The sequence below is a fragment of the Maniola jurtina genome, chromosome 15 (genome assembly GCF_905333055.1).
Source record: "Maniola jurtina chromosome 15, ilManJurt1.1, whole genome shotgun sequence".
Lineage (NCBI taxonomy): Eukaryota > Metazoa > Arthropoda > Insecta > Lepidoptera > Nymphalidae > Maniola > Maniola jurtina.
In genome coordinates this window covers 12,443,932-12,468,238 of record NC_060043.1, presented here as the reverse complement: position 1 = coordinate 12,468,238, position 24,307 = coordinate 12,443,932, and the positions used below count along the sequence as shown (strand labels likewise).

General features: G+C 37.7%; 1 long non-coding RNA gene across 1 annotated transcript; it reads right to left on the bottom strand.

Moving 5' to 3' along the window:
- Window positions 1–364: 364 nt before the first annotated feature.
- Window positions 365–23,800, bottom strand: LOC123872759. The gene is made up of 3 exons (XR_006797534.1): window positions 23,637–23,800; window positions 18,768–18,773; window positions 365–382 (listed from the first exon to the last, which is right to left on the bottom strand). It is a non-coding gene; the product is annotated as an uncharacterized LOC123872759 (long non-coding RNA).
- Window positions 23,801–24,307: the final 507 nt, after the last annotated feature.

The following is a 24,307-nucleotide window of genomic DNA, read 5'->3' as shown; positions in this document are numbered from 1 at the left end:
CACGATAGCTGACTCACTAAGTTGAAGTGGCAATGGAGCATAGGTTGAACCGTTAGGTGTTAGGAACTTAGGGTGCAAGGTTGCTTTGATGGTGCCTCTCACTGGAGATTGTAGCGTTGGAAGAGACCTCACTAGATGGAGTTATGACGTAGATATGTCAATTCAATTAAATTATTTGCTGATACAGGTCATTTTATAGGTGTAATTTTAAAAATGTTTTGAATTAATTGTCAAAAATGTCGACGGACTCTGATTGGATGAGTGAGTAAACCAACTAAATGGGTATCAAATCATATTTGGTAGTGATAAGGGCTGTGGTCTTATTAGTGGGAGGTCTGGGGTTCGATTCCCAGCAGGGGTTTGAAATTTTATAATTTCTAAACTGGTCTGGTCTGGTGGGAGGCGGCCGTGGCTAGTTACCACCCTGCCGGCAAAGCCATGCCGCCAAGCGAATTAGCGCTCCGGTACGAAGCCATGTAGAAACCAAGGGATTATGGGTTTAATAAAAACTGCCATACCCCTTCCAGGTTAGGCCGCTTCCATCTTAGACTGCATCATCACTTATCACCAGGTGAGATTGCAGTCAAGGGCTAACTTGTATTTGAATAAATAAATCACACTAATATTATATAGGAGAAAGTTTGTACGTATGTGTGTCTGTGTGTGTGTGTGTGTGTGTGTGTGTGTTTGTGTGTGTGTGTGTGTGTATGTTTGTTACTCCTTCACGCAAAAACTACTGGACGGATTGGGCTGAAATTTAGAATGGAGATAGATTATACCCTGGATTAGCACATAGGCTACTTTTTATTCCGGAAAATTAAAGAGTTCCCATGGGAATTTTCAAAAACCTACATCCACGCGAACGAAGTCGCGGGTATCAGCTAGTAAAATAATATATTCATCACGATTCCGTGTAAACACTCCTTCAATGTATCATACTGGAGTCTACAATATCCAAATTTAGGTACCCGCAGTACACGGAAGCCAAAGTGACCCATTTATTTGATGGCTAACCATTTGACTTGATGTCCAAAAAAAATTTTCAGGCCTTGGTCGCAGCTGCGTGGAGTTAAAGCTACGTAAGTCACATTTCTTGTTGACATAGTAATATTTCAGACTCAGGTGTGGAAGTGCTCTAATGTATTGAAGGTTTTTTAGTACACTCCTGACTTAGTAGTAGGTAAGTAGGTACTCACATTTTTGTTTTTTGGTCTTAGAACTTATTTGGACGATCGCTTTATGCTTGTGATTAACTTTTATCCGAAAACTATACCTATAAGGTCTATAGCCGATGATTAATTACTGTTATACTGTCAAACTCAAACTCAAATTATTTTTATTCAAGTAAACTTTTACAAGTGCTTTCGAATCGTCAAAATAGTCTACCACTGGTTCGGAATGCCGTTCCTACCGAAAAGAACCAGCAAGAAACTCGGCGGTTGCTCTTTTCAAGTATTCAATTTACAATAATATGCCATACTGTATACAAGCAATTGCAGCGCCGTGTATTGCTGGAGTGAGTCAAATCCAAGCTTTTTTATCATTTACATAATCTTCGATTGTAAGTATACTTAATAAGCTTTTTTGAGGAGCATTCTTTTAAAAGATTTTTTAAACTTGGTAAAGGCAAGTGTGTTCTGTAACTAATAACTCATTAAATGCAAAAAAAAAAATTAAAAGCTCGCGTTTTTTGGCAATAATTCAAAAATTGTTTTATGCGCCGAATGGCTTCAAATTTCGGCTTTAGATTCCCTCTCATATTCAACAGGCCTGGTTAGTCTAAGAACCACTCTTTAAGATCAGCTGCATTTGATTCCTATTTTATGTTATATTCAAACTAATTAATTAATTATTCCGAGACCTAGAGAGCGTTATTGGAAAAGTTTCTTCCAATATATTTTTAGCGTCAAAGATTTTAATATCGTAAAATTGTGAAAGTTTTTTTTTTGCCCCGTGCCAGTGACAGGAAATTAAATTTGCGGTATGACTTTTGAAAAACTTTTTAATTTCAGCTTAAATATTAACTTAGTTGGGTAGCTCAGATGATCTTTGCTTCCTATACTAGAATCTGCCACTATCCAGTTGGAGAGTTGCCCTTAATAATTGACTTTTCCAGTGCTCGAAAGTTTTTAACTCTGAGACTAGTAGGTACGATAAGAGGTATCTCTCAGATTAGAAGATGGGATAAGGGGAGTAAGATTTATCTGGATCCCAATCAAGTTGACAGCTTGGCTCGGTTCTGTTGGGAGAATGTAAGCTTGGTTCTATGTACCAGCAAGTGTTCCAGAACTATTCTTATTTCTTATGATGAAAAATGCATGGTCGACGGTCGTACCACAGCTGGATTGCGTGTACATTATACACTTATCTGCTATTTTCCAGTCGTTATTACAGAGACTCAGCGGTTCGATTTCGGTAGAATGACAGCTACAATGTCGCGATCGCAATCATCTCTGATTGGTTGATGCTCGCTTGCTATTGGCTACAACGTATTGCTGGAACAAGAATACTATAAATTCAGCCATTTCGATTGCGATTGCAATAATGATTGATGCAGTTTCCCCGCAATCGAGCAGCTGGAAGATTTAAATACAATGCTTGATGACCTTAGCAGAGTTTCCCAACAAGAGGGCCTAAGAAGTATAAATTAAAAATTTATAGCACCTCCGACAAGTGAAGGTTACAAGTAATAACTAGAAAAGAGCTGATAACTTTCAAACGGCTGAACCGATTTTCTTGGATTATAGCTAGGAACACTCTCGATCAAGCCACCTTTCAAACAAAAAAAAACTGAATCAAAATCGGTTCATTAGTTTAGGAGCTACGATGCCATAGACAAATACACAGATACATAGATACCAGATACACGCGTCAAACTTACTCGTATAACACCCCTCTTTTTGGGTCGGGGGTTAAAAATTAACATAAGTAAGACAGAAATCATGTCATGTAGGGAAGTTTTACAGCGTATGTTGGAAGAGTCCACAGGAAGAGGTCTACAGAGGGCACCGGATATTAAACATCGCACTCCACTGAGCACGTTCAGCCAATGTGTACCCACACGTGATGTGGACACCGACCTATTGGTAAGCGTTACTCTGTGGAATATCGTATGAAGGATAAAATGTACCAAGCAGGAATTTCTCTTAAAAATCCTACTAATTTTATAAACGGGAAAGTTTGTATGTATAGATGGATGTATGGATGTTTGTTACTCTTTCACGCAAGGACTATTTGAATGGATTTGGCTGTAATTTGGAATGGAGATAGATTACACCCTGGATTAATACCCTTTGTATCCCGGAAACTCAATGAGTTCCCAACTGGGATTTCGGTTAGTAGGTATAGAAAACTGGAAGATATGATTTTAATAAGCTATCTCTCCAATACTTTTTAGGGTTTCGTACCTAGGGTACCGTACGTGAACCGTAATAGGTAGGGATAGGGAGTTGAATTTTCACAGTATAAGTATTTCACGTCACCAAGTCTACCTTAAGAGGGTCTCTCCGTCACTCGCTCCATACAAACGTAGTTCATCTCTCATTGGAATACTTACCAATCATACTCAATGGAATTTTGTAGAAACGTTCCGGGAACTAATATCTATTCCTGTGGTTATCCAGATTTCCGTTTAAATATTCGGTTTCAAAGTTACGCGGTCTTAAAAATTCACATACAAATCTTTGAGCCCCTGTAATTTCAAAACTACATATTTTTAGAAAAATCTAAAACACCACAGGCACAGATATTAGTTTCTAGAATATGCCTGCAAAATTTCATGGACTTTGGTTGCTTAATATTCAAATGAAATTGGGACTATGATTGTATGGAGTAAGTGACGGAGAGAGCCCTGTTAACTTTAAAATTTATTTTTTGTCTATTATTTTATCTGTTCGGTTTTTACTTAGATTTCACCACTAATAGGTATGACTTTAAAAGCTTCAATGGTAATAGAGCTCAGTTAATAATTAAATTAGTCGTTCCCCTCAGTTATAAAGTCAGGATGGAATTAATTTAAATGGATGCGGAATGAATAAGACATTAATCGGCTTAACGGAATTAAAGCTATCTGTATGCAATATCAAGGCTTGAGCCACTGAATGTTCAAAGGAAAATCTGCTTTATGAACTAATTTGTTTTATATTTTATTAATTACTAGCCGATGCCCGCGACTTCGCCCGCGTGGATTTAGGTTTTTTGAAATCCCGTGGGAACTCTTTGATTTTCCGGGATTAAAAGTAGCTAGTGCTAATCCAGGATATTATCTATCTTCATTCTAAATTTCAGCCAAATCCGTCCAGTAGTTTTTACGTGAAGGAGTAACAAACATACACACACACATACAAACTTTCGCCTTTATAATATTAGTGTGATGTGACTAGATGACTAGAGGATGCCCGTGACTTTGTTTGGGAGACTTTTTTATTTTCCGGGATAAAAATAGACTATGTCGGTCTCCAAGTTGCAAGTTATCTTTGTACCAAGTAGCTAATGCCTGCAACTTTGTCTATGTGAGTTAAGGTTTTCTTTTAGAATATTATTGTAAATTGAACTACAAGAATACTACTGTACCACTGTTATTGAAAAGAGCATCCGCCGAGTTTCTTGCTGGTTCTTCTCGGTAGGAACGGCATTCCGAACCAGTGGTAAATTATTTGACGATTCAAAAGCACTTGTAAAAGTTTATTTGAATAAAAATCTATTCTATTCTATTCTATTCTTTTACATCCCGTAGGTACCCGTAAAAATTTTCTGAGATCAAATTAGCCTGTATCCTTCCCCGGGATGCAAGCTAACTCCGCACTAAATTTCATCGAAATCGGTTAAGTAGATGGGCCGTTAAAACTAGCAGATATACAGACATACTTTCGCATTTATAATATTAGTATGTAGATGGGTTGTGATTACCGCCGTATTTTCATTCCGGATTTCAGAAGGATTGAAATGCAATCAATTAATTATTTATTTGCATTTATAACGAACTTTTTGTATCCATTGATGCAACTCTACATAATATATTTTTGATACAAGCGTTAATTCAACTCAGTTTTTCTAAATTAGTAACGTATAATAATAGTTTTTATCCAAAATTCTATTTGAAAAATAAAATAAGATGGACGTACATATCATTTGATAAAAAAATAGCTTATCGCTTTCGCTATGGTGAAAAATAACAATTGTTTTATTTGAAATAGAAATAAAAATATTTTTTAACCCCCGACCCAAAAAGAGGGGTGTTATAAGTTTGACGTGTGTATCTGTGTATCTGTGTGTCTGTGTATCTGTGTATCTGTGTATCTGTGTATCTGTCTGTGGCATCGTAGCGCCTAAACGAATGAACCGATTTTAATTTAGTTTTTTTTGTTTGAAAGGTGGCTTGATCGAGAGTGTTCTTAGCTATAATCCGAAAAAATTGGTTCAGCCGTTTAAGAGTTATCAGCTCTTTTCTAGTTTTCTTGTATAAAAGAAGGTTAGATAACCGTTAGGTTCTTAATATTATGTCAATTGACAAATGTCAAGCTGTCAAAATGGACGTTGCCTAAATACATAATTATTTAATTCAAAATGATGTTTTGGAAAACTGAAATACTTTGGATCGTCGGGGGTGTTATAAATTTTTAATTTACACTTGTATTCAAATAACTTTTAGAAAGATAAAAATATTTTTTTTGAAACATGACATACCTACGTCTCATCTTACATCTGAACGGGGTAGATATAGTTAAAATGCTTGACTTCAAAGTCATCTTCATTTAACAAGTGTAAATTTAAAATTTATAACACCCCCGACAAGTGAAGGTTACAGTAACTAGAAAAGAGCTCATAACTTTCAAACGGCTGAACCGATTTTCTTGGATCATAGCTAAGAACACTCGATCTAGCCACCTTTTAAACAAAAAAAACTAAATTAAAATCGGTTCATTAGTTTAGGAGCTACGATGGCACAGACAGATACACAGATACACACGTCAAACTTATAACACCCCTCTTTTTGGATCGGGGGTTAAAAATGTCATTTTTGCTGAACAATCTTGTCACACAAAAGGATCTTTTCCAAACAATTATAACTTTCTACTGCATTAAGGGGCAGGACTTGATAACAATACAAAAGTTCTCAAGCATAAACTTGTAAAACTGCACTAACTTCTCTACGTGATACGACTGTCGTCTGTCGGCTCAAGTCGGGAGGCTTAACGAGGCTAACTACTTAGGTAGTTTTATATCTTTACTAGCTGACGCCCGCAACTTCGTCCGCGTGGATTTAGTTTTTTCGAAATCCCGTGGGAACTCTTTGATTTTCCGGGATAAAAAGTAGCCTATGTGCTAATCCAAGATATTATCTATCTCCATTCCGAATTTCAGCCAAATGCGTCCAGTAGTTTTTGCGTGAAGGAGTAACAAACATACACACACACACTCACACACACATACAAACTTTCGCCTTTATAATATTAGTGTGATCAGTTTTATCAGTTGGTTCACCTAACTTCCTTGTTTGTACCTACCTGTCTATATTTAGTTGTGCTTTATATGTGTTTTTTTAACCCCCGACCCAAAAAGAGGGGTGTTATAAGTTTGACGTGTTTATCTGTCTGTGGCATCGTAGCTCCTAAACTAATGAACCGATTTTAAGTTAGTTTTTTTGTTTGAAAGGTGGCTTGATCGAGAGAGTTCTTAGCGATCATCCAAGAAAATCGGTTCAGCCGTTCGAAAGTTATCAGCTCTTTTCTAGTTACTGTAACCTTCACATGTCGGGGGTGTTATAAATTTTTAATTTACGTCTTGTCTGTACTAATTTTGTTGTGTACAATAAAAGTATATTCATACATTCATTCATTTTGTGGAAAAAGCAGAGTGAGATAAAATAATAAAGGCTCACGATTCTTAGGGTTCCGTACATCAAAAGAAAAAAAGGGAACCCTTATTTCTGAGGTTTTCCAGATTTCTGTTAATATATTCGGTTTCAAAGTTACGCGGTCTTAAAAATTTTCATACAAATCTTTGAGCCCCTGTAATTTTAAAACTACATATTTTTAGAAAAATCTAAAACACCACAGACATAGATATTAGTTTCTAGAATATGTCTGCAAAATTTCATGGACTTTGGTTGCTTAGTATTCAAATGAAATTGGAACTACGATTGTATGAAACGAGTGACGGAGAGAGCCCTGTTAAAGACAGTAAGATTTTCAAAAAACTAAATTCACGCGGATAAAATCGCCGGCGTCAGTTAGTAAAAAATACTATGATAGGTTCCATCCAATAATTGCCAATGTATGAATTAATAATGTCCGCAAAAATCCGAGTAAAGGAAATTAAATTCCGTTACCAATCGATGCGCCGCATTTCAACGTGCCACATATTTTATTCAGAGTTCACATTACGGGGCACTGCTGATTCCACCGTTTAATTGGGAATACCTACTGGAAAACTATTTGATTTTACCGAACAACTATAGGAATTACCTATAATAGGTACTTACTTAAAATGTTTGCAATATTTCCAAATACCTTCAGTGTTTTTCTATGCAATTCCCTAATATATTATTATCAACTGTGTTCTAAGCCCATATAGCTTGGAAGATTTTTAGACTCGACCAAAACTATCCAAGTTTTGGTCAAGCGTGAACACTAAGGCTGAGACTTTGCTTAGACTTAAGACACTGTTAAAACGAGACAGCGCTATACCGCTGGCATAAATATGTCTCGTTTTGACTAAAGTCAAAGTAATAATAATAATAATAATAATAAGCCATTTATTTCCCAAATCATTACACAAAGTCAAAGTGCGCTCTATAAATTTCAAACTAAGTCAGTGAATCATTTCGAAAACAATTTTGCCACTATCAGATTAGAATGTTACCAGACAAGAGTGAATTATTTTTGACTAGAGGATGCCCGCGACTTCGTCCGCTTGGATTTAGGTTTTTAAAGATCCCGTGAGAACTGTTTGATTTTCCGGAATAAAAAGTTGCCTATTTCGATTAAAGGGAGGCAAGCTACTTCGGTACCTTTCATACAAATCGGTTAAACGTATGGGTTTTTAGGAATCCCGTGGGAACTCTTTGATTTACCGGGATAAAAAGCCTATGTCTATCCCCGGGATATAAGCTAACCCTGTACTAAATTTCGTCAGAATCGATTTCACTGTTGGACCATGAAAAGGTAGCAGAGAGACAGACAGACAGACACACTTTCGCATTTATAATATTAGTATGGATAACTTTACTTAATTTGAGAGGAGATCGCAGTCAAACACTAAACAAAGAACTAACAATGTTTTTCAAGAGACCTACCAAGGTTACAAGTGTGAAATGAAAGTGCGATGAGATTCTATTACTCGCCCAGCCATTTGTCCGTCGCATTCGTCGGCGTCACATGTTTTATTCAACGCCTCGTAGCTCGTAGCGAGCGATGCATGCTCAGTGTGCTTAGTATGAGATCTTACATCTCACCATCGAAACGTCGAAACACTTTAGAATTAACGTAAAATTGATCTCAACTGCCTTGTCTTAAAGCTCAAGTTCGTTCATACATCTCAGAAACCTTATGAAATTGTAATTGGTGGTACTGATTTTTGACGTGACAACGTCTTATAATTCGATAGAGCCGGCTGCACGCACGAAAAAACATGACTCATGCGGCGTTACCTCGCTCTGAGGCGTTCCATGTAAAGCTTGAAGTGCAAGCGAGAGCGCGGAACGAGCGACAAAGAAGCACAATCGGCCTTTGTTGTCACGTTCAACTATCGTCAGTAAACCGACTTTACAGACAACCAATTTTTTTTAGAAGAAGGCTCCGAGGTACGTGAGGAAAGTCATCATCCATTTTGACCTCAAGACGCCCAAGTGGGTAAGATAATCACTGGATAACATCATTTCTGCACTCAGCGGCGATATCATCGATTATGATGCAAAGAACAAACGGACACAGCAAGCCCTAGTGCCCTAAGCCAAGTTTTCAAGCCATAGCCGGGTAAAATGCCGCTTAAAGATCACCACCGGGGCACTATAACTCGTAAGTTGCCCTGCGCCTAACCAGGGTAAGGATGCCAACTTAGATCCGTATCCCTGTCGGGCCTTTGGTCAACAGGATTAAAAAAAAGTATTATAGAAGCAGGCGTTATTTTGTGGAAGTCCATGATATACAAGGAACCAAAAGCTTAATTTGCTATATATTAGGATTTAAAAAAACATGACTTTTTAGATTCTGATGATATTGTGTTTCGACATTCGAATTCTATCAAAGTTGGTAAAATGTAAAAAGTTCATACTAAACACATAGTTCGTAAATGGAAAGGAAAGAATGTAATGGAAAAGGCCAGTTTGAGCTGAAACTTTTCTTAAAACGCGAGTCAGGTAATTCAATAATGTAAAATTCTATTTTTCGCAGCTACGCTGGAGCATTGCTGGCACCTGGTGGGAGGTTTACCAATTGGGTCAATTTGGAAAATGGTCTTTTCTTGTTAACAACCGCTGGTTTCCGAGTGGGTAAGGGTGAGATCTATAGGGCGTAGATTGATTTCAGCAGAAAATTTCGGTTGTATGAAGCTTAATTACTACAAATTAATAGATATTCATTAATATGAGAAATGCGAAAGTGACGCCATTGCAAAACAACGGATCAACCTGAGTTAGACTTCAAAAACCACAAACACTAAAAAGTAAAAAATAATTTTTGTTTCTACACGTGTAATGTATGTATGAAGTCGGGCGAGCTTCACACTTGGATCTCTAGTTTCTTTTATTATGCTCGCTCGACTTCATACATACATTACACGTGTAGAAACAAAAACTATTTTTTACGAGTACTTTTAAGTGTTTGTGGTTTTTGAAGTCGGTTTTATTGTTCTACTAGCCGATGCCCGCGACTTCGCCCGCGTGGATTTAGGATTTTCAAAATCCCGCGGGAACTCTTTGATTTTCCGGGACAAAAAGTAGCCTATGTGCTAATCCAGGATATTATCTATCTCCATTCCAAATTTCAGCCAAATCCGTCCAGTAGTTTTTGCGTGAAGGAGTAACAAACATACACACACACACACACACACACATACAAACTTTCACCTTTATAATATTAGTGTGATTTTCGTTAGATAAACACACAAAAGCTCGTACAAGTAAGAGAGAAACTCATTTCTCTAAATCTAGTCTCCACATATCTCGCCTCTGCTTGTGTATTCCTAACAATGTGGCTGGAAACGTATAAAATGCAAATGGTGTCTCGTCGATTCCAGCGATACATCACGCTATTTAGAAATGAACCTAAAGCGACAACTTGACGGAGAATTTAGAAAAAAAAACGGTTTTTAGTCTAGAAGTTAAACAAGAGTAAATTAAAAATTTATAATACCCCCGACAAGTGAAGGTTACAGTAACTAGAAAAGAGCTGATAACTTTCAAACGGCTGAACCGATTTTCTTGGATTATAGCTAAGAACACTCTCGATCAAGCCACCTTTCAAACAAAAAAAACTAAATTAAAATCGGTTCATTAGTTTAGGCGCTACGGTGCCACAGACAGATACACAGACACACAGATACACAGATACACACGTCAAACTTATAACACCCCTCTTTTTGGGTCGGGGGTTAAAAAAAAGTTTAAACTGATTAACTAGGTACAAATTCAAATTCTTGTTTTTTTATTTATATTTTTGGTTTTGGTATTTATAGAGCCGCAAAAACGATCTGTGCCAAAAATGGGTCTACTATTTTCCAAAAAGCGTTTTTGAGTAAATAACGCCACTAAACAAAAGGTCCAGACATAAATCACAGTTGATCGTTCGCACAGATCGTTTGATTGAAGTATGTTTACGTGAAAGTCATTACAGTGTCACTATCCGTACATAAATTGAGGTTAATGACGTCATTTATGTACCACAGATGGTATTGTTAGGGGAATATAGCCTTTAACACATAGGTGTTAAGGTAGGTAAATAATGGGTTTGGTTAGTTTTGGGCGATGTGATCTGAGAACGCCGTTTTGCGGGTTAATTGAGATAAAGGATCAGTGTTTATAGGCCCTTGGAAAACGTGGATGTATGCTACTGGAAGTATATACCAGATACTTGCATAGAAGCTATATGCTGATCAATCTATGGACCTCATAAGAAAGCTCTGAGTCACTCAGCGGGCGATTAGAGGGCTCTATGCATGGAGTTGCTCTATGTGATCAAATAAAAATGAGGAAATCCGTCGGATAACCAGAGTAACCGACATAGCTTAACGGATTGCGAAGCTGAAGTGGGAATAAAAATACAGTAAGACCTGAGCATGTACGAGGGCGGCACTGAAAATTTCGGGAATCAAGGAAGTGACACAACATTACAATTTAAAAATGTATTTATTGCTTTTCGAAGTATTCTCCGCGAAAGACACATTTTTCCATACGATGGAACCAATCATTGAAGCAACCATTCCATTCGGAAGTTGGGGTCTCCAAAATGGCCGTTTTGTAGGCGTCCACAGCTTCTTCAGGTGATGAAAATCTCTGACCACGCAATGTATTCTTTATTTTAGGGAAAGTACAGAAATCATTAGGGCTTAGGTCGGGGCTGTACGGCGGATGGTCTAATAATTCTATGTTTTCTTGCTCTAAAAACTCTTTTCTTCTGTGCGCGGTGTGAGAACTCGCATTGTCGTGATGGAGGATGATGCGGCAGTTGCAGTTCTCTTTACGGAGTTCAGAAACGACCTGTGGCAAACAAATGCTAGCATACCATTCTGCATTAACCGTTCTATGTCCCTCAAGAGGAATAGTCGCAACATGGCCGGTTTTGGAGACAAACGTGGCCACCATTTTTTTTTGCAACACTTCGTGAACGAACAATTTTTGTTGGCTTTAACTCATTTTCGAACACCCAAACTCTTACGAACCCAAACCCAAAGGTTTTTTGCTTCGGGTTCGTACGCGTATATCCAGGATTCGTCACCTGATACGATGTTGTATACAGCATTTGAGGATCCTGCGTGGAATCTTTCGAGAGTTCTGCCGCACCAAGTAACGCGAGCCGCTTTTTGCTCTTCACAGAGCAAATGCGGTATCCATCGGGAAAATAACTTTTTTACACCTAATTGTTCATGCAAGATTATTTGTATTTGACTCATGCCAATGTCTAAAGTTGCCTGAATCTTGGGGTATGTCACATGTCGATCTTCCTCAATCAGCTTACGCACAGCATCAACGTTTTCTTGGGTGACTGCAGTTTTTGGACGACCTTGACGGAGATCATCACTGAGCTTGACACGTTCACGTTGACATTCAGCAAACCAGCGATAAATTTTGGTTTTAGATGGGGCTTCATCACCAAATGCAGAAATCATCCGGTCAACACACTGTTTTTGTGTTAAACCACTTCGAAAGTCGTAATAAATCATCGCTCTAGAATTTTCTCGAGTCAATTCCATTTTCTCAACGACTAAACAAGTTTGACAAGACCTTGTGACAAGACCGAGAATCTTTTTTTAAATAAATAAATGGTATTCGATTTTTAAAACCAAGGAGTTTTCAATTAAAAAGATTTTAATATGACAGGGACAGTGGAAATATTCCATTCCCGATACTTTTAGTGCAGCCTATGTATAAGACCTTGTAGGTACTATAAGATACATAAAAACGTTTAACACGAACGAAAATCCTTAACAATAGAGTGAAAATGGGATTAAAAAACTACGTTAAAATTGCGGTAATCGTATACTATTCCATTCACGTCCTTTAAACATTGTTCCTGTTAGAGCTGAAATTTACTAGAGCTTAGAGGTGGCAATGTCTCGCTAATTACCCTTATTAACCTTGTTGAATATCTGTTGATCCAGTTGGGCGATTTATATTTCTAGAGACAGTAGGTAACTTTACGCAAAGCAACCTTAGCTTTAACCTAGGACTGGTATAGGTACAACCGTCGGGCATTTTATAATTCAGTACTTACACAATTGGCGCTGTATTTGCCAACTTAATACATTTTAACCAATTGGGAGTGAGTGTACTTCACTGTAGCCTGATGCCTTACTGTAACTTTAATTATTGGAATTTTACTTTGTATGCTGTTAGCTGCACCGCGCCCAACTAGCATGCAAACACATTTGTGTCTAACACAATGTACGTCATCAGGTTGTGTCATTTTCACACCTGCAGCTGCTGTGTCAGATCCGCTACTCTATGGCCTGCAACTCAATGCCGCTCCTGTACAACACGTCCGCTCGCTATTTGTTCCACCTTCCCCGTATGCATGGGTTCACACACTGCGAAATGGAATGAGCAATCCATGTAAGCTTCTGCGCATTTTTTACATTAAATATTTATAATTAATAAGTTTCAAAAGAAAAAGAGAGAAGCTTAAAGAGTTAAGTGAGTGGTGGAGGCAGTGCTTGCTTGGGAACTTTGCTTTATTGCTTGGTTGGGGAGGTAAGCGGTGCTTAGCTTGTAACTGCATGTTTGACCATACAGATTTTTTTTGTTGGCGGATTATAGCGAAATAATTTTTAACTGTTTCTAGTTAAGTCCTTGTATAATTTTCACGTCTGGTGTATGAGGTACGCTACTCTATGGCCTGCAACTCAATGCTGCTCCTGTACAACACGTCCGCTCGCTATTTGTTCCACCTTCCCCGTATGCATGGGTTCACACACTGCGAAATGGAATGAGCAATCCATGTAAGCTTCTGCGCATTTTTTACATTAAATATTTATAATTAATAAGTTTCAAAAGAAAAAGAGAGAAGCTTAAAGAGTTAAGTGAGTGGTGGTGGCAGTGCTTGCTTGGGAACTTTGCTTTATTGCTTGGTTGGGGAAGTAAGCGGTGCTTAGCTTGTAACTGCATGTTTGACCATACAGATTTTTTTTGTTGGCGGATTATAGCGAAATAATTTTTAACTGTTTCTAGTTAAGTCCTTGTATAATTTTCACGTCTGGTGTATGAGGTACGCTACTCTATGGCCTGCAACTCAATGCTGCTCCTGTACAACACGTCCGCTCGCTATTTGTTCCACCTTCCCCGTATGCATGAGTTAACACACTGGGAAATGGAATTAGCAAACCATGTAGTAGCTTTTGTTCATATTGTTTGAGTTGCAAAAGAATTTAGAAATTTCTAAATGAATCAAAAATGGTGCTGCGTTTAATAATACATTTAGATTTATTAAAGACTAGCATCTGCCCGCGACTGCAACCGCGTGGACTACACTTTCAAACCCCTATTTTTGCCCTCTTAGGGGTTGAATTTTCAAAAATCCTTTCTTAACGGACTTCTATGCCTTTCATCCCGATCCGTCCAGTAGTTGGAGCTGTGAGTTGATAGATCAGTCTGTCAGTCGATCAGTTACCTTTTTAACCGACTTCCAAAAAAGGAGGAGGTTCTCAATTCGTCGGGATCTTTTTTTTTTTTTTTATGTATGTTCCCCGATTACTCAAAGACCCCTGGACCGATTTGGAAAATTTTTTTTTTGTTTGAAAGGGTATACTGTGCAGGTGGTCCCATATAAATTTGGTGAAGATTTGATGAATATCTTCGGAGATGGAGAACAGAACTCCTCAATGGATAAGAGCAAATTGCTCGCGATCACTGTAATAGCTTAGTAAATAGTAGGGTTTTAACTGGGCATAGCATATTATAGTACAGTGGGGCCACTAAAAATTGTGAAATAAAAAATTTTCAAAAGAAAAATAAAACCGACTTCAAAAACCAAAAACACTAAAAAGTAGAAAATAATTTTTGTTTAGCTACACATGTAATGTACCTAGGTATGAAGTCGGGCGAGCTTCACTCTTGGATTTCTAATTTTGTTTTAATATGCTCGCTCGACTTCATACCTAGGTACATTACATGTGTAGCTAAACAAAAATTATTTTCTACTTTTCAGTGTTTTTGGTTTTTGAAGTCGGTTTTATTTTTCTTTTGAAAATTTTTCTTTATCATACTTTAGGGTCTTGGTATATAATATCATTTAACGTTAAAAATACACACCAATACTACTCTATCCTCTTTCTACTACTCTGGCGGTCCTAAGAATTTAGATCTTGTTCTGCGTGCAACCCTATAAAAGAAATTTACAATACTTACTCAAATCTACAAAAGAACAAAGTCCTTAATAAACTAACGTCAAAGTCAAAGTCATTTATTTGAATTGGGTACTATTGTACACTTTCTGGTTATCAAACAATGATGTACCTAGTGGTGATAATTAATTAAGTTAACTTAAAACTTAAGTTGCGAGGCTAGCAGCCCCTTAATAAACTAACATCCTCATACAAAAATGGTGGTGTAAAAATAAAAAGTCCCCATCAGATGCAACAAACATTTTTATAATAAATTTTATCCCAAGCTCAGCTTGAAATTCGCATTAGTTTTCCTCCGTTTTGTTCTCGAGATGACTGTGTGTTTATAAAAGCTTAACTTTATCTCGAACTGAGCTTGAAGTGTAAAAAGCTTTTCTTCTTGTCTAATATTGAAGTGCATTGTACTGCGTTTCATTCCTAATTCTCTGTTTAACCCCCGACCCAAAAAGAGGGGTGTTATAAGTTTGACGTGTGTATCTGTCTGTGGCATCGTAGCTCCTAAATGAATGGACCGATTTTAATTTAGTTTTTTTTTTGTTTGAAAGGTGGCTTGATCGAAAGTGTTCAATAGCTATTATAATCGAAGAAAATCGGTTCAGCGGTTTGTAAGTTATCAGCTTTTTTCTTATTTTCTTATAGAGATTTTTGTGTTGGGGGTTTTTTAAATTTTAAGTTATTACAAGTTAGCTTTTCACTGCAACCTCATCTGGTGATAAGTGGTGGTAAGGTGGTAGCGGGCTAACTTAGAAGGGGTATGGCAGTTTTTATTAAACCTTAGTAACAAACGGTTTCTTCATGGCATCTATATGGATAGTATTGTACCGTTCGACAGCGGCCACAGTCGTAGCCTCCGACTAGACCAGATCAGACACAATTTAGAAATTGAAATGTTCAGATATTATAGTGCATTGTACTGCACTTCATTCAGTTTTTATTATGAACTTACGAACAATTATGGGTCTTAATTACATTTTTCTTATAAGCAATTGACTTATAGTAATGCGACTTGAGCGCCACCTATTGTACGTTGATAGGTACAATCAAAAAATATTTCCGCAAGTGCCTACTTCAACTTTACCAAGTTTCATCTCAATCGACAACACAAAGATTATTTGACATTGATGGCAAAAACTCCCTCCACTAGTTTGTCGCAAGAGCTATCCAAAAAAAACTCGTTCAACGATGCTTCTTGGCGATCAAAATAATCGCCAATTTGACATGCGACTCGCTCATAGCCCAACGACAAAATTATCCCAACTACAGCGTGCAGTCTCGTTCGCCAACTCGTTTCTAGTTTCTAACTCATCTCTTTATTATAGCTAATCGTCGGAGGTCGGACGACTGCCTAAAGGCAAACGAGTCAAAGTCAAGGGTAACATTGTCAATTCAAAAGAATCTTAACAACGACTTTCAAGTTTCAGCCCGCATTTGACTGAATTCTTGCTAACAGAAAATCCGGAGGAATTTCCATTGTTTAAGTGTACAAAAACGGCCAAATTTCCCTAATGATCCATTGTGTTTAGCGATTGTCGGCCACTGAGGCCTGTCGACTAATTAGGCGCGTCAATCTCTCTGGTAAATCGGAAATTCTGTTTGCCGAGAACTGGCAAAAATAAACTAGCAGAAAAAGTTCTCGGATTTTTGCTTCTGTTTTATTTTTAGGGTTCCGTACCTCAAAAGGAAAAACGGAACCCTTATAGGATCAATTTGTTGTCTGTCTGTCTGTCCGTCCGTCCGTCCGTCGTGTCTGTCAAGAAACCTATAGGGTACTTCCGGTTGAGCTAGAATCATGAAAGGCAGGTAAGTAGGTCTTATAGCACAAGTACAGGAATAAATCTGATAACCGCGAATTTGTGGTTAGGTACATCATTAAAAAAAAATTAAAATGTGTTTCAATTTTCAAAGTAAGATAACTATACCAAGTGGGGTATCATACGAAAGGGCTTTACCTGTACATTCTAAAACAGATATTTATTTACTTTTATGTAAAATAGTTTTTGATTTATTGTGCAAAATGTTAGAAACAATACCCGAGTACGGAACCCTCAGTGCGCGAGTCTGACTCGCACTTGGCCGGGTTTTTTTTGGCTACTAGCCGCCTACAAAGTTGCGGTCGCGTTTGGTTTACCATTTTGTTTTTACAATCTTCTTGTACACAAAAGTCTCCATTCCAGACTATAGCTTCCAATTCACTAGAAATTAAATAGAATTTACTTAGATTTTTAAAAATCCTGGAATTTCTCAAAATAATTTCTTATGAACGTGCAACGTAACGTATCAAGTTTCGCGCCACGGGATGCAGGCACCAGGGATCTCTGTACCACATCAAAATTGGTTAAATGGATAAACCGTGAAAACTTAGCAGACATACAGACATACACTTTTGCATTTATAATATTAGTGTGGAAATGGAAGTACGTGGATGTATTAGGTGAGAGAGTTTTATATTAAAAGAGTATCTTTTGAAGTTTTGCACTCTGTTTCAATGGTCGTTGACTGTTCCCTTTACCATTCTCTCGTACAATGTAAACCATAAACCGTGCATTACTGTTAACGGGTTCGCCCTGTTCAAAAGCAATTCCAAGTTAAACCGTAAAACTGCCATTACTTGAATAAATATGTCGACGCCACTTGCGATCCTCGCGCGAGCTCCTGCGCTTTGCGTAAACATATTACCCCTTTTAGCGCCACTGGTACTTCTGGAAAAGAAAACAATGGCAGAATATAGACCTCAATATATTCGATAGCCATTTTATTTGATACTAGCTGACGTCCGTACCTTCGTCCGCATGGATTTAGGTCTTTCGTTGAAGGTTAAGTTAGGTTTAGGTTTTAGGTTGAAATTCCGAGGGAACTCTTTGATTTTCCGGGATAAATTGTAGCCTATGGGTTAATCCAGGATATTATCTATCTCCATTCTAAATTTCAGCCAAATCCATCCAGTGGTTTTTGCGTGAATGAGTAACAAACATACATAGGTACACACAAACACACACATACACACAAACTTTCGCATTTATAATATAAGTGTGACTATACATAAGATAGTTGAGAAAGCAGTGATAACTTTTGCAATTAATATCACTTGCTTTAACAGTAAAGGAAAACATCGTGAGGAAACCTGCATAGCTCATAATATTCTTCATTATGTGTGAAATCTGCCAATCCACATTTGGCCAGCGTGATAGACTATAACCCAATCCTTCCCATTCTGAGAGGAGATCCGTGTTCAGTAGTGGGCCAGCTATGGGTTGATCATGATAATGAAAACTGCTATTACTTGAATAAATATTATGTCGACGCCACTTGCGATCCTCGCGCGAGCTCCTGGGCTTTGCGTAAACATATTACCCCTTTTAGTGCCACTGGTACTTCTGGAAAAGAAAACAATGGCAGAATATAGACCTCAATATATTCAATAGCCATTTTATTTGATACTAGCTGATGCCCGCGACTTCGTTCGCGTGGATGTAGGTTTTTTAAAATTCCCGTGGGAACTCTTTGATTTTCCGGGATAAAAAGTAGCCTATGTGCTAATCCAGGGTATAATCTATCTCCATTCTGAATTTCAGCCCAATCCGTCCAGTAGTTTTTGCGTGAAGGAGTAACAAACATACACACACACACACACACACACACACACACACACACACACACACACACACACACACACACACACACACACACACACACACACACATACACAAACAAACTTTCTCCTTTATAATATTAGTGTGACTATGCATAAGATTGTGCAGAAAGCGGGGATATCTTTTCGTAGTTAGTGTGTTTTAAGCAACTAATATCACTTGCTTTAACGGTAAAGGAAAACATCTTGAAGAAACGTGCTTAACTCATAATGTTCTTCATTATGTGTGAAGTCTGCCAATCCACATTTGACCAGCGTGATAGACTATAACCCAATCCTTCTCATTCTGTGAGGAGATCCGTGTTCAGTAGTGGGCCAGCTATGGGTTGATTATGATAATGAAAACTGCTATTAGTTGAATAAATATGTCGGCGCCACTTGCGATCCTCGCGCGAGCTCCTGCGCTTTGCGTAAACATATTACCCCTTTTAGCGCCACTGGTACTTCAAGAAGAGAAAACAATGACAGAATATAGGAGCTTGTTTCAATAGCCATTCTGTCTGTCTGCTAGCTTTTCACAGGCCAACAGTTCAACCAATTTTGATGAAAGATAAAGAGTTAACCTACATCCCAGGGACGGACATAGGGAAATTTTTATCCTGGAAAATCAAAGAGTTCCCACGGGATTCTTAAAGGCGCATCCATTGAACAGATTTATAATATAAAATTTAGTATAGAGGTAACTTGCAACCCGGAAATTGATATAGGCAACTTTTTATCCCGGAAAAACAAAGAGTCACGGGAGCCCACGGGATTTTTACAAAACCTAAATCCACGCGGACTAAATCGTGGGATCATCTAGTGAAGAATAAATAATTATGGATCTATCTTTTTCGGAGCTATGTGCATTTGTACTTGCTTTAATGGTAAGGGAAAGCATCGTGAGGAAACCTGCAGGCTTGAGAGTTCTCCATAATGTTTCCAATCCAGCGTTGCAAACTGCCTAGAACCTTCTTATTCTGAGAGGAGACTAGTGTTTGTGGTGAGCTTAGTGATGGGTTGATGATGATGGTACAGTCTTATACCGTTGGGTCTAGAAACTTAGGGGTCTCTCCGTCACTCCCTTCATACAAATATAGTTTCAATTTCATTTGAATATTAAGCAACCAAAGTCCATGAAATTTTGCAGACATATTCTTGAAACCAATATCTATGTCTGTGGTTTTCCAGATTTCTGTTAAAATATTCGGTTTCAAAACTTTGAAACCGAATATTTTTAAAATTACATACAAATCTTTGAACCCCTGTAATTTTAAAACTACATATTTTTAGGAAAATCTAGAACACCACAGACACAGATATTAGTTTCTAGAATATGTCTGCAAAATTTCATGGACTTTGGTTGCTTAATATTCAAATGAAATTGGAACTACGATTGTATGAAGCGAGTGACGGAGAGAGCCCTGTTAAGATTTAGCAGTTAGCAGGTAGGTTTTATCTAAGAAAAGATATCTAGAAATTCCGCGCAAGCGAAGTCATAGCAATAAAAATCGTACCTAAAAGAAAGTAAGTTTGCTTTTTTCTAATAAGAAATCGCACAAACCCAGACAAGCAAAGTTAAAAATACGGAACTCGGAATAATTCTTTGATGACTTTGAAATTCACTGAGAAATATTCTACAAAAAATTCTTCGAAGTTTGTTACAAAGAAATGATTGAAGTGTACGTCTATAGACATTATTCTGCGATGTAAAGAGAAATATGATCTTATCTAGAAAACTTTTGCTCTTTAATAACCATACTTCCATAGTCACTAGTCATACTACCCATGTTATAAATGCGAACGTGTGTTTGTTTGTTGGTTTATTGCTTTGTTGTTTTGTCCTTTAATCACGTAACTATGGAGCAATGTAGTGACGTGATTTTTGCATGGGTATAATTAAAGATCTGGAGAGTGACATAGGTTATTTTTATCCCGGAAAACCGAAACGTTCCCACGGGATCTCATATGTAGCTTGTCACCCGAACCATAATAACGAATCGATTGATATCTCATTCATTCAAATCAGCTCAGTAATTTAGGCGCTATGGTAGAACACACATAAATACAAACTTATATAGACTGTTAAAATCATAACCCTTAAATTCTCGTCAGCCATGCCTTTATCCACTTCGTCGTCCTCACCGAAGTCCATTATCAGCATCCGATAGTCACTCTGCAAGGATTTCATCAATCCGAATTTCTACTTTGTTGGACATTTCCATCATAAACTTCGCCTTAGGATGCGTGCAGCATCTTGAGGGCGGTCTCATGTCAACCCTTCCTTTTGGCTATGCCATAGTTGGCTAAAAACGTCTAGAACTTACCTACTTGGTTCTCAAAGGTGTGTGAAGTCTGCCAATCCGCATTGGGCCAGCGTGGCAGACTATGACCTAAACCCTTCTCATTCTGAGAGGAGACCCGTACTCAGTAGTGGGGCGGAAATGGGTTGATCATGATGACTTACCTACTTAGTTGCTAGCTGCTTCCTTAGTTAAAGTAGAATAACTGTACCTACCTACAATAGAAAGAGTTCATAAGGAGCGCACTAGAATTTCAAATCAGGTCGGATTTAAAAGTGGAGAGCAATACAAGAGATTGCAAGGCTGCTTGCGCGGAGATAATAATATACTATATCGGAGCACTTAGAATTTATACATAAGTAACTTGCCCCGTTTTAACGCTAAAATAAAAATAAATGGTGAATCTAAAATTAAGCGCATAAAATAAAACTGTAAACTCGACGCTTTTTAACCGACTTCAAAAAAAGGAGTAGGTTCTCAATTCGTCAGTTTTTTTATACTGGTTACTGGACCGATTTGGATTTTTTTTTGTTTGAAAGGTATAATACTTCGCAGGTGGTCCCATATAAAGATGAAGATCTGATGAATATCTTCGGAGATGGAGAACAGAACTCCTCAATGGATAAGAGTAAATTGCTCGCGATCAGTGAATAGCTTAGTAAACAGTAGGTTTTTAATTGTAGGCCACTAAAAATGTTGTACATCTTTACTAATCTATAGGTACTAGGTAATTATTATTATAAAGAGGTAAAGTTTATAATTTTGTTTGTAGGAAGTAATCTCTGGAACTATTGAAGCGATTTTGTATATTCTTTCCTGAGTGGCATAGTAGGCTATATTTTATTCACAAAAAATTAGAGATCCCTGCGATAATAGTAATAAGCTATCCGTGCGAAGCCGGGGCGGGTCACTAGTTAAATATATTTTGTATATGTGAATTGGAGAGAGCCTTGTTATCGATATGCCTAACTTTTTTTTTAAATTTTATTTGTCTGTGCATGCTTTACTCTAAAACTGCTCGGATTTGAACACAACCTGGCATACTTATCTACAACTAATACTCGCGCTTACTCAAATTACAAACTTCCCTCTAAGGATTACCATAGTGAATCACCATAATTGTTTTACCTTGTCAAATTATCCAATCGAACCTATTTAGTGGAAATAGTTCTTATTACCCAGACAATAAGGCGAACTATAGTCCTCAAGCTATCAATTGTAGCTCCAGGCAATTGTTTAGCTAATCCATCACATGGCGACCGCTCATTAGTCCCGTGTCGTTCAGCCGGGGATAATTACGTGTTTAATATGTCCCGCGGTCAGAGAAACTTGGAGACGTCTTGTCAACTAGAACTTGGCTTGCCGTCATGCTAGCACCATTGCTTTGTCTGCTTTTTAACCCCCGACCCAAAAAGAGGGGTGTTATAAGTTTGACGTGTGTATCTGTGTATCTGTCTGTGGCATCGTAGCGCCTAAACAAATGAACCGATTTTAATTTAGTTTTTTTTGTTTAAAAGGTGGCTTGATCGAAAGTGTTCTTAGCTATAATCCAAGAAAATCGGTTCAGCCGTTTGAAAGTTATCAGCTCTTTTCTAGTTACTGTAACCTTCACTTGTCGGGGGTGTTATAAATTTTTAATTTACACTTGTATTCCTTAGAACTTACTGGTTATTATTGTGTGATTCATAATATGTCAATATGACGTCAGGGGATAAGTTATAGTATGGTCTGTACGGTCACCTGAGTAAATCCTCTTCCTAAATCTGTGGTAAATCGTAATGTCAGCCGGGGATAATAATTACGTGTTTGATCTTGTGTTTGATATGTCCCGCGGATAGAGAAACTTGGAGACGTCATGTCAACTTGAACTTGGTTGGGACTACGGTAACGAATTAACGGTTAAGAATCAACAACGGCTAATTCACATTTTTAAAATGAGGAGATCCTCCTCATTTCTTATTTGATCACGTAGAGAAATTTAAAACTTACGGATTATTATTGTTGTGTGATTTGCAATGGCACCAACATGACGTCAAGAGTTATTTACAGTGGCGGTCTGTAGTCTCACCCAAGTTCGAGTTGACAAGACCAAGTTTCCCTATCCTGTGTCCCACCTTTACATATTCGTCTATAACTATACTGATATACATAAAACTGTATAATATTTCTGGAATTTACATTTAGAAGTCGTGAGCTAAAAATCTATATTTCCACCAGTCCTAATTCAATTTACATTAGCTGCAATACAAAAGGCAATCTAAACTTTAAACCGTGAAATTGCCATTATAATAGACGACTCACGTAAGTAACTACCTACTTTACGCTTCGCTTTCGAAGGCAAACATATTACCCCTTTTATCGACGATAGTAGGTACTGAGGTGAGGTTAGGGAAACACTGTCTTTTCACTTGAAATATGTACTTACCTATTGCCACGGAAAATGATGGTATGTCTCTACTTAAACCGTGCTATTACTTTTTTAGGGTTTTACTTTTTTAGGCGAAAATGGAACCCTTATAGGATTACTTTGTTGTCTGTCTGTCCGTCCGTCCATCCGTTCGTGTGTGTCAAGAAAACCTATAGGGTAGGTAGGGTCATATTTGTGGGAGGTTCGATTCCCGGCAGATGTTTGGAGTTTTATAACTTCTAACTTTCTAGTCTGATCTGGTAGGAGGCTTCGGCCGTGGCTAGTTACCACTCTACCGGCAAAGTCGTGCCGCCAAGCGATTTAGTGTTCCCGTACGATGCCGTGAAGAAACCAAAGGCGTATGGGTTTAATGAAAACTGCCAGGTTAGCCCGCTTTCTCCTTAGACTGCATCATCACTAATCACCAGGTGAGATTACTGTTAAGGGCTAACTTGTATGTGAATAAAATAAAAAATAAAAAAGTATCCCTGATGGATAGGCAGCCTAAAAACCTTGTGAGTGCCTACCAGCGTAAAATGTTTGCACAGTTAAAATTTTTACATTTCCTTTCAAAAGGCTACTAAGTACCTTTTTTTTAAACGTTTTATTTGAATTACAATGTTAGTTAAGGTTAAATTTTTGAAGACGATTTTAATTCCACTCCCAGTACTAGAATTCCCGGGGGATTTTTAAATAACCTATGCTGACGAAGTCACTGGCGTCATCTAGCTTTCAATACAAGTAAGTATAAATTATAAATTTATAACACCCCCGACAAGTGTAGGTTACAGTAACTAGAAAAGAGCTGATAACTTTCAAACAGCTGAACCGATTTTCTTGGATTATAGCTAAGAACACTCTCGATCAAGCCACCTTTCAAACAAAAAAAAAACTAAATTAAAATCGGTTCATTAC